Genomic DNA, 9785 nt, shown 5'->3' with positions numbered 1-9785 from the left:
AACCAAGTCGGGTTCTAGCTTGCACAGTCGCTCGGTCTTCTTTATACGAGTGCATCAGAGAGAGGCAGTATGATGATCCTCATTTACTTGTCCTTAAGGACACGGTGCGGCACGGTGATGCCAAACAGGCTATTGTGGGGGAAGATGGGGTTCTGCAAATGCAGCGTCGCATTTGCGTGCCTAATGTAGATGGGCTTCGTGAATTAATTCTTGAAGAAGCACATAGTTTCAGGTATTCTATACACCCAGGTACCACCAAAATGTATCAAGATTTGCGGCAACATTATTGGTGGAGGAGAATGAAAAAGGATACAGTTGCATATGTACCTCGGTGTCTGAATTGTCAGCAAGTTAAGTACGAGCATCAGAGACCTGGTGGTTTGCTTCAGAAGTTAGAAATACCTGCATGGAAGTGGGAGCGTATCACTATGGATTTTGTTGTTGGGCTCCCACGGACTGAGAGAAAATTTGACGCAGTTTGGGTCATTGTGGACAGGTTGACCAAGTCAGCACATTTCATTCCAGTGGCAGTTACCTATTCTTCAGAGAGGTTAGCTGAAATTGACATTCGTGAGATTGTTCGCCTACACGGTGTGCCTGTGTCTATTATTTCAGATCGAGGTACGCAATTCACCTCACACTTCTGGAGGGCTGTACAGCGTGAGTTAGGCACGCGGGTTGAGTTGAGTACAGTATTTCATCCACAGACAGACGGACAGTCAGAGCACATTATTCAGATATTGGAAGCTATGCTCTGCGCTTGTGTTATAGACTTTGGGGGTTCTTGGGATCATTTCTTGCCACTTGCAGAGTTTGATTATAATAATAGCTACTACTCGAGCATTCAGATGGCTGCATATGAGGCATTATACGGAAGGCAATGTCGATCGCCAGTTGGTTGGTTTGAACCGAGAGAGGCTCGGTTGTTGGGTACCAATTTGGTACAAGATGCCTTGGATAAGGTCAAGATTATTTAGGATTGACTTCGCACAGCTTAGTCTAGGCAAAAGAGTTATGCCGACCGTAAAGTTTGTGATATTGCATTCTTGGTTGGAGAAAGAATATTTCTCTTGGTTTCACCTATGAAGGGTGTAATGAGGTTCGGAAAGAAGGGCAAGTTGAGCCCTAGGTATATCGGACCCTTTGAAATTCTTGAAAGGGTGGGTGAAGTAGCCTACAGGCTTGCATTACCACCTATTTTATCAGCGGTTCATCCGGTGTTCCATGTGTCTATGCTCCAAAAATATCATGGTGATCCATCACATGTGTTAGATTTAAGCTCTGTCCAGTTGGACAAAGATTTGACTTACGAGGAGGAGCTGGTGGCTATTCTAGCCCAGCAAGTCCGACAGTTGAGGTCTAAGAGTTATCCTTCAGTTCGGGTACAATGGAGAGGTCAACCAGTAGAGTCATCTACCTAGGAGTCCGAGTCGTACATGCGGAGTAAATATCCACACCTTTTCTCCAGCTCAGGTACTTTTTCTAACTCCATTCGAGGACGAACGTTTGTTTTAGAGGTGGAGAATGTGATGACCCAAAATGTCATCTTTAAATTTAATAAGTAATTCTGTATTCTAAGACCTCGAAAAGCACCACTTATTATTCCTCGACTTGCGTGCGCAGTCCGTATAATTTTCCGGAAAGTTTTTATGTGAAAAATGGATTAAAATGTGAAATAGAGCTTTAAAACTCAACAGAGTTGACTTTGGTCAACATTTTGAGCAAATGGACCCAGATCAGTATTTTGACAATTTCAGTAGGTCCGTATCGTGATTTGGGACTTGGGCGTATGCCCGGAATCGAATTCTGAGGTCCCTAGCCCGAGATATGGAATTTTGATGAAAAATTAAAAGCTTGAAAGCTTAATGATTTTTAAGAAATTACTAATGTTGGATTTATTAACCTCGGGCCCGTATTTTGGTTCCGGAGCTCGATACCGGTCTAATATAATATATAAGTCATGTCTGTGAAATTTGGTAGAAATCGGAATTGATTTGACGTGATTCGGACGTCCGGTTGAAAAGATAGTAGTTTTGAAATGTTCTTGAGGAATTCATGAGTTTTTGTGCTAAATCCATAGTTTTATGTGTTATTTTGTGATTTGATCGCACGAGCAAGTTCGTATAATTTTTTAGACTTGCGTGCATGTTTGGTTTGGAGCCCCGAGGGCTTGGGTGAGTTTCGGATAGGCCACGGGATGCTTTGAACTTAGAAATTTTCGCCGGTATAACTGAACATGTTGCAGGCCTCTGATCTCGCAATTGCGAAATCAGGCATCGCAAATGCGAACCAAACAGGTATGGCAATTGCGAGGTTTTTTATCGCAATTGCGAAGAAAGCCTAGGCCAGCAGTTCTCGCAATTGCGAGTTTATCTTCGCAATTGCGAATGGCCAATTGTCGCAAATGCGACATAATCTTTGCATTTGCGAAGGCAGCGGGATTGTGAAGGGCATCGCAATTGCGAGTGTTTCTTCGCATCTGCGAAGCTCAGGTCGCAATTGCGACACCTGCAGCTGAACAAAATGACTTTTGGACGGGATTTTTGATTCATTTCCCAAATCTTCAAAACCTAAAACCTCAAGAGACGATTTTGGGCGATTTTCACTTGAAAACATTGGGGTAAGTGTTCCTTATCCTATATTGATTATATTTCATGATTTCATACTCATTTATATCATGAATCCGTGAATTTATGGAAGAAAAATCAGATTTTTCTAAAATCTTTCAAAAAAAATGAAAATTTAAGATTTGAAGGTACATTTAATATCGGAATTGGATAATTTTTATATGGTTGGACTCATCTCGGAATGGGTGTTCGGATTTCGTAAGTTTTTTCGAGATTTGAGATGTGGCTCCCACTACCGAATATTTTAATAAATTTTGAATTTTATCAGAAAAATTAGTAAATTCATATGGAATTAATTCCTATGATTCGTATTGAGTATATTGAATTGTTTGCGAATAGATTTAAAGATTTCAGAGACAAATTTAAAAGGAAAATATGTGGTTGAGTAATTGATTGGAATTTGCAAAGCGAGGTAAGTGTCGTGGTTAACCCTGACTTGAGGGAATAGAACCCTTAAATTATTTGTTCTGTGAAATGCATGTGAACGACGTATAGGCGAGGTGACGAGTGTCTATACGTCGTCAAATTAATTGTTTGCCTGCTTACTTGAAAAATCATAAATTATTTTAAATCATAAATTAATTATTATAATAATTGTTTCTCTCCTATTCTTTGTCAAATATTAATTCTTGAATTCCTGCATTAATTGTTACATGCTATTTGAATTATGTGTTTTAATTGTTATTTGACATTTAGCATATTAAATATTAAACTACCTATTTTCTCACTGATTTCTATAATATTTGCTATTTGTCATTGTTTGGTTCATAATTAAATCATAATTGTTGTATGCTTGTTGTCTTATGATTTTATATTAATTATTACATTTATTGGAGAAATTTCTTCTGTAAGAATTGATTGAAATGGAAATATTGGAGGATCAGGTTGCACGCCGCAACAGACTTATTAAAAGTTAATATTGGAGGATCGGGTTGCACGCCGCAACAGACTTATTAAAAAGTTAATATTAGAGGATCGGGTTGCACGCCGCAACAGATTTATTAAAAGTCAATATTGGGGGATCGGATTGCACGCCGCAATAGACTTAATGAAAAGTCAATATTGGGGGATCGGGTTGCACGCCGCAACAAACTTATTAAAAAGTCTATATATATACTTGATTGAAATAAATATATGACAGACTTGATTGAAAGGAAAATATTGGAGGAGCGAGTTGCACGCTACAACAGAATTGAATATGAATATATTGTGAGAGCGGGTTGCACGCTGCAACAGAATTGGTTGAAATAATAATGGATTATGACTGCTGGGTTGGTTTCAATTATTATAAATGAGTTACCTGATTTATTTCTATTATTTGTGGTTGTTATTAATACTGCGTACAGGTTAATGTAAGTGAACCGCCTTAGCCTCGTCACTACATCGTCGAGGTTAGGCTCAGCACTTACCAGTACATGGGGTTGGTTATACTGATACTACACTCTGCACTTCCTATACAGATTTTGGAGTTGGTCCCAGCGGCGTGCCATAGACTTGCTCGGATTTCAGCTACTCGGAGGAGACTTGAGGTATAACTGCATGGCGTCCGCAGTTCTGAAGTCCCCGTCTATTTTACTTTAGCTGTGTGCTTATTTCCAAACAGCTTTACTTATTCAGACCTTTATTTATATTTATTCTAGAAGCTCGTGCACTTGTGACACCAATTCTGGGATGGTATTTAGACACCGTTGTTTTTATGGATTATTTCACTATGTTTCAAACTTAGCTTCCGCTTTTGTTTTTTTTATTATTAATAATTTAAAAATTGGTTAATATTATTCTAACACTGGCTTGCCTAGCAAGTAAAATGTTAGGCGCCATCACGGTTCGAAGGAGGGAATTTCGGGTCGTGACAAAGCGGTTGTTCTTCTTAAGTTGTTACTGGTTTTCCTTTATTTGGTTTCACCGGACTTAGAATGTGTTCAGCTTACTCTACAGTATTATTACCTGTTTGCTTTCTGTTAAAAATTGTTGTTACTAAAGTATCATTGCAAGTATTGTTTTATCTTCCTTACCATGCCTAGCTTTATATTAACATTGTTTCTCTGTTAGTTCACCTTAATACTTGTTCAGGTTGTTTAGTCCGATAGTGCTTGACTATCCCTCGTCACTACTCCACCGAGGTTAGTCTTAATACTTACTGGGTACCACTGTAGTGTACTCATGCTACGCTCTGCACACTTTTGTGCAGATTCAGGTACTTCGGAGTTGGTTTTTCACTAGCTAGTTGTTCGGGTTTGCTGTGGAGACTCAAGGTAAACCTGTTGTCGCGTTCGCAGACCTCGGAGTCACCTTCTAATATTGTACTTGTACTGTCTATTTTTTTCCGGAACAGTTGTACTTAAAAACTATTCTAGTAAATTCAGTAGAGCTTATGACTTGTACTTCGGGTTTTGGGATTGTTGGCTTTGTAAAGAAAATCTTTGTTTCATATTTAGTAGTTGTTGATTGAGTTGCCATTAATTTAGTAAGTGCTAGGCTTACCTAGTCCCAAAAATTAGGTTCCATCACGACATCCTACGGAGGAAAATTGGGGTCATGACATAAATGCCTTCACCTGCTACATGCTTCTACATGCTACGTGATTTCATTTATATTGAATGCCTTTATTTGATCCATGTTCTTACTTGAAAAAATATCCTTACTCGTTTCATGTTCTACTTCCCTTTGCTTAACCGGATTGGGTGACTTTTAGTTTGGTTATGCGTTTATGCTTTGTGGAACCCTTGCTTTTATATGTGGTAGACTAGTTCTGTAGTGCTGTGTTGCTCATCTTATTTTGTTGAGTTTGTATTCCTAGTTGATTTCCGCATGTTAGTTTTTCTTGATATTACGCTATAAAATTTTTGTGATCGGTTGTTGTAGAATAGTTACATATGAATTGATATATATGTATATATGTAGATCGAGTTGCACACCGCAACGAAAAATATATTATATGTGTGAGAGCGGGTTGCACACCGCAACGGTGCTGATATGATATATGGTATCAGAATGCACGTCGCAACGGTATTTATACTATATATTGTGGATCGGGTTGCACGACGTAACGACATGGATATGATATATATTGTAGATCGGGTTGCACGCTGCAACGGAAAAATAATTTATATATATAATTATGTATCGGGTTGCGTGCCGCAACGAAGAAGATATTTTCTTTATATATATTTGTGGATTGGGTTGCACGCTACAACGAAGAAGAGAAATTATGGTCATTCTTGCCTATTGTTTTATGTCATCATATTGTGTTGTGAGACTGAGACGTGACAATATTCTAGAGCTCTCTGTTATTTGTGTTCTCGTTTCATTTACTACGTGGTTATTTGTATCTCTTCCTTGTATCGCTCTTTCTGCTTATCATCTGTACAGATAAAATATTAAGTGAGTATCTTTTGACCTAAAATCTTGTCAATATTTTACTGAGGTTAGTCAAGATACTTACTGAGTATATGTGGTTGGCTGTACCTATGCTACTTCTGCACCTTGTGTGCAGATCTTGGAGCTACATAGTTGTGGAAGACAAAGCCTGGTATTGAAGACGTTCCAGTGTTCTAGACTCAAGCTACCTCTTGTGCAGGGTAGTGTAGGACTTAAATTCTGTTTATGTATACTTCAAATAGATGTTGTATTATTTTCGTATCAAATTTGTAAATTTAATTCTTAGAGGCTCATGACTTGTACTGCCAAATTCTTGGGTTATTGTTCAGAAATTTAGTTATTTCACTTATTGACTTCATATAAAATTTCAGTAAAAAATGTGTTGATTGTTATTTGGCTTACCTAGAGAGTTGGGTTAGGTGTCATCACGACTAGGCGGATTTTAGGTCGTGACATAATTATAATAACTAGCTCTTTAAACTTCAAGAGGCTGAAAGCTGCGCCCAAATTTAACTAGTTAAACGGGGCCTTACCGCTCAAAGTAGAAACATGCTCAAAGCATCCACCAAACGCATTTCAAGCTGAAACACGCTCAAAGCAGCCACCAAAACCACTTCAAATCAGCTCTAAATGAACATAAACTTCTCATTCTAATTCTTGCAAAGCATTTGCAATAAGTTTTATTAACACTTATCCGAATCCAAAGTCCAAACAACTATATTAAGCTTTCAATCCCAAACCCAAAGCTTCAAAGCTTCTTCGATGATGGACTAATATTATCTTTCTTTAATTATTATCCACCTAATCTAGACTATAACTATGATTTTAGCTTTATATAATATCATTCAGATGATTCAACAAATAACAGTCGTAGTATCCTATTGTAATATATTATATGTTATTATAGTATATTATTGTAGTATACCATTATAGTATAATATTGTAGTATATTATTGTAAAGTTATATGCTCTTGCAATATACTAATACAGATTTGTATACTGGCGAAGTATACTGCAGCAAGCTATATAATATAGATGTATACTTTTATTGTATATTGTATACTACATCGGTATACTGTTGGGTAACTCTGTTTCTTCTTCAATTTTTAGCTGAAAAATCCAATCACAATCACCTCAAATCAGCTCCAAGTGCGATTAAATTTCAATATGAAATTTCCAAAGGTACTATAAATAATGTATTTTATAATACCCGCTTCGAATCAAACAACAAATCTTCAAAATAAAATCTCAAATTGAAGAGCTTCAAGCTCAACAAAGGTGGGTCTTCAAACTCATTAAAATTCAGATATAAAATATTTAAAAAAACTTTAGAAAGAAAATCTTTAAAAAATTTATTTTACCAAACCGCAAGAAGTACCAAATAGGAGCAAATGTGGGGGTATTGGCAGAGCGCTGGAATATGAATGAGTCAAGTGGGCCTGATAGGCGTTTAGCGTTATTTCTTTCTAAACTATTTTTAAACCTCCTATTAAGCAAATAGATAACACTTGAAGTCAAAAATTATGATTTATACCTTTCCATATTGAAATAAAAATGGATATCTTGACTAAAGAGGTTGGGTCACTAATATCATGATTATAATGACGGCTTATGAGCTCATATTAAAATCTTAATTCAGTAATTGGGATAATAATTTGTAAGAATTGGTCTTTATCCAAGGCTGGCATATACATTGGCTTAAAAAAAGGCAATGGATCCCATTGTTCTTACTTCTTTGTTTGTTATTTGTATTTCTTTATTACTATGTTTTACTGGAAGATGTGCTTGTACTTGGCTTTCAATGTGACAATCAACAAAAAAGTAGAAGCTCAACATGTTTACTTTTCCAGTTTAGACCAACCATGCAATTATTTAACTGCCTTTTTTGCTTCATGTCCAAGTGGTATAACTAATAGTCTACTATCGATTAGTTTGGGATCTAGAAGGAATTGACTGGCTGATGTATATTTAAAGCTGAAAATTGGGTATCTGGTTTTGGTTTTGCTAGTAAAGAAGTGAGCCAAACAAGGAAACAAGCCAACTCAGAGATGTCCGTGTACGTTTATTGTTATTAAACCTTCCTCTAACAAAAGAAGGCCGTAATAATTTTGTGGTTTATAGAATGATATTTTATTTTTACAATATTTGACATTGTTTTATCACTAGTTCACTACATTAATACTTTCTCTTTTTGTTTTTCTGGTTACGTATGTGCTTTCATCATTCAAAAGTAAAGTATAATCATTCAAAAGTAAAGTATAGAATAATTGGCACGCATTAACTGAAAGGACGTTTTTTTCATCTTCTCTGTCACGTTAAAAATTTAAAACAATTGAAGTTTGAGTTTGTCATGTAACTATTCTAGGTTTGGACATAGATTTGGTTGAAACTTAAAAAAAGAGTTTTTGAAGTTGTAATGAAAAAAAACTTTTGAAAGTTAAAATTATATTTGGAAATGCATTTTATTCGAAAAAAAAAAAGTTAAAGTTTGTGAGTGAAAGAAAAAATTTCACCAAAAAACTGCCATAAACCAGTTTTTAGAAACTTGAAAATTTATTCCAATTTTTTTTTTTTGAAACACTGATCACATTCCATGAACAAATAATATTTTTAATTTTTTTTAGAAAATAATAGCCAAAATCTATGGCAAGACGGGAGCTAATAATTATTTGTTTCGTTAAAAAATAGAAGAAGAAGAAGAAGAAGAAGAAGAAAAAAAGAGGGGGAAGAGACAGTGTTGTTTGCCTCAATTCTGTCATATCGGATTCTCATAAGTGTGTACAAAGGCAAACGGTATAATATTTTAAATCTATATCAAGAATGACTTAAGCTTGTGTCACCAACCACAAATAAATTCCACATTTATTATGCTTAATCTATATCTATATTTATTTATCTATATTAATGTGTATATTAGATGATAAATGGACCTTGGGCCTAACTCAACCTCAAAAGCTAGCTTATGAGATGAGGATTGTCCAAGACCATATAAGGAGACCAAGGACCTCAAATCTCACTGATTTGGGACAACTCAACATTATAAAAGCATGAATACAATATCGGTTTACAAAAATAACCTTATAATATTAAGCATAATAACTCATAATAAAAGGACATAATCGGAACTCTAGATATTAACCTTATAATCCTATTAGTTTTAGGACATAATACTACATGTTAGGAATCCTATTAGTATAATTACTTTCGCGCTGTCAAACTCATATAAAATTGAACATATAAATATCTTTTCTCATGTAATCCTATTACTTTTAGGATATACTTCTTAAAAATTTCTATTACTAATTTAATTTGAAAACGTATTATAATATCCTATTACTAATTTAATTTGAGAATGTATTATATTGTCCAAATCAATTTAGAAAAATGAAGCCTACATTATTACAAAAATATAAATACAATATTAATATATCAAAATAGCCCTAAAATATTAAACGGAAGAACTCATAGGGAAAGGACATAACTGTAATAACCTATTTTTTGGACTACAATACCTTCTATGCTAATTTTTAATATTTAAAATTTTAAAATTGATAAAAAAAATTCTGTTAAATTCTTATTAAAAATATGTAGGAAGGTTTAGTAAAATCAATTTCATTAGAATCCTCCGTATTGGCAATACATTACCACTCCATAATGTCCAATACGAAGAAAAAATAAAAGTAATGTTAAATGAACTGCATAAAGAGTTGAAATTGAGAAAAAAAATACTCCCATGATAATATATTTTTATGTTATATTTGAACTATTTTCCTACAC

The sequence above is a fragment of the Nicotiana tabacum genome, chromosome 4 (assembly GCF_000715075.1).
Source record: "Nicotiana tabacum cultivar K326 chromosome 4, ASM71507v2, whole genome shotgun sequence".
NCBI classification, from domain to species: domain Eukaryota; kingdom Viridiplantae; phylum Streptophyta; class Magnoliopsida; order Solanales; family Solanaceae; genus Nicotiana; species Nicotiana tabacum.
This window is presented reverse-complemented; position numbering follows the sequence as displayed.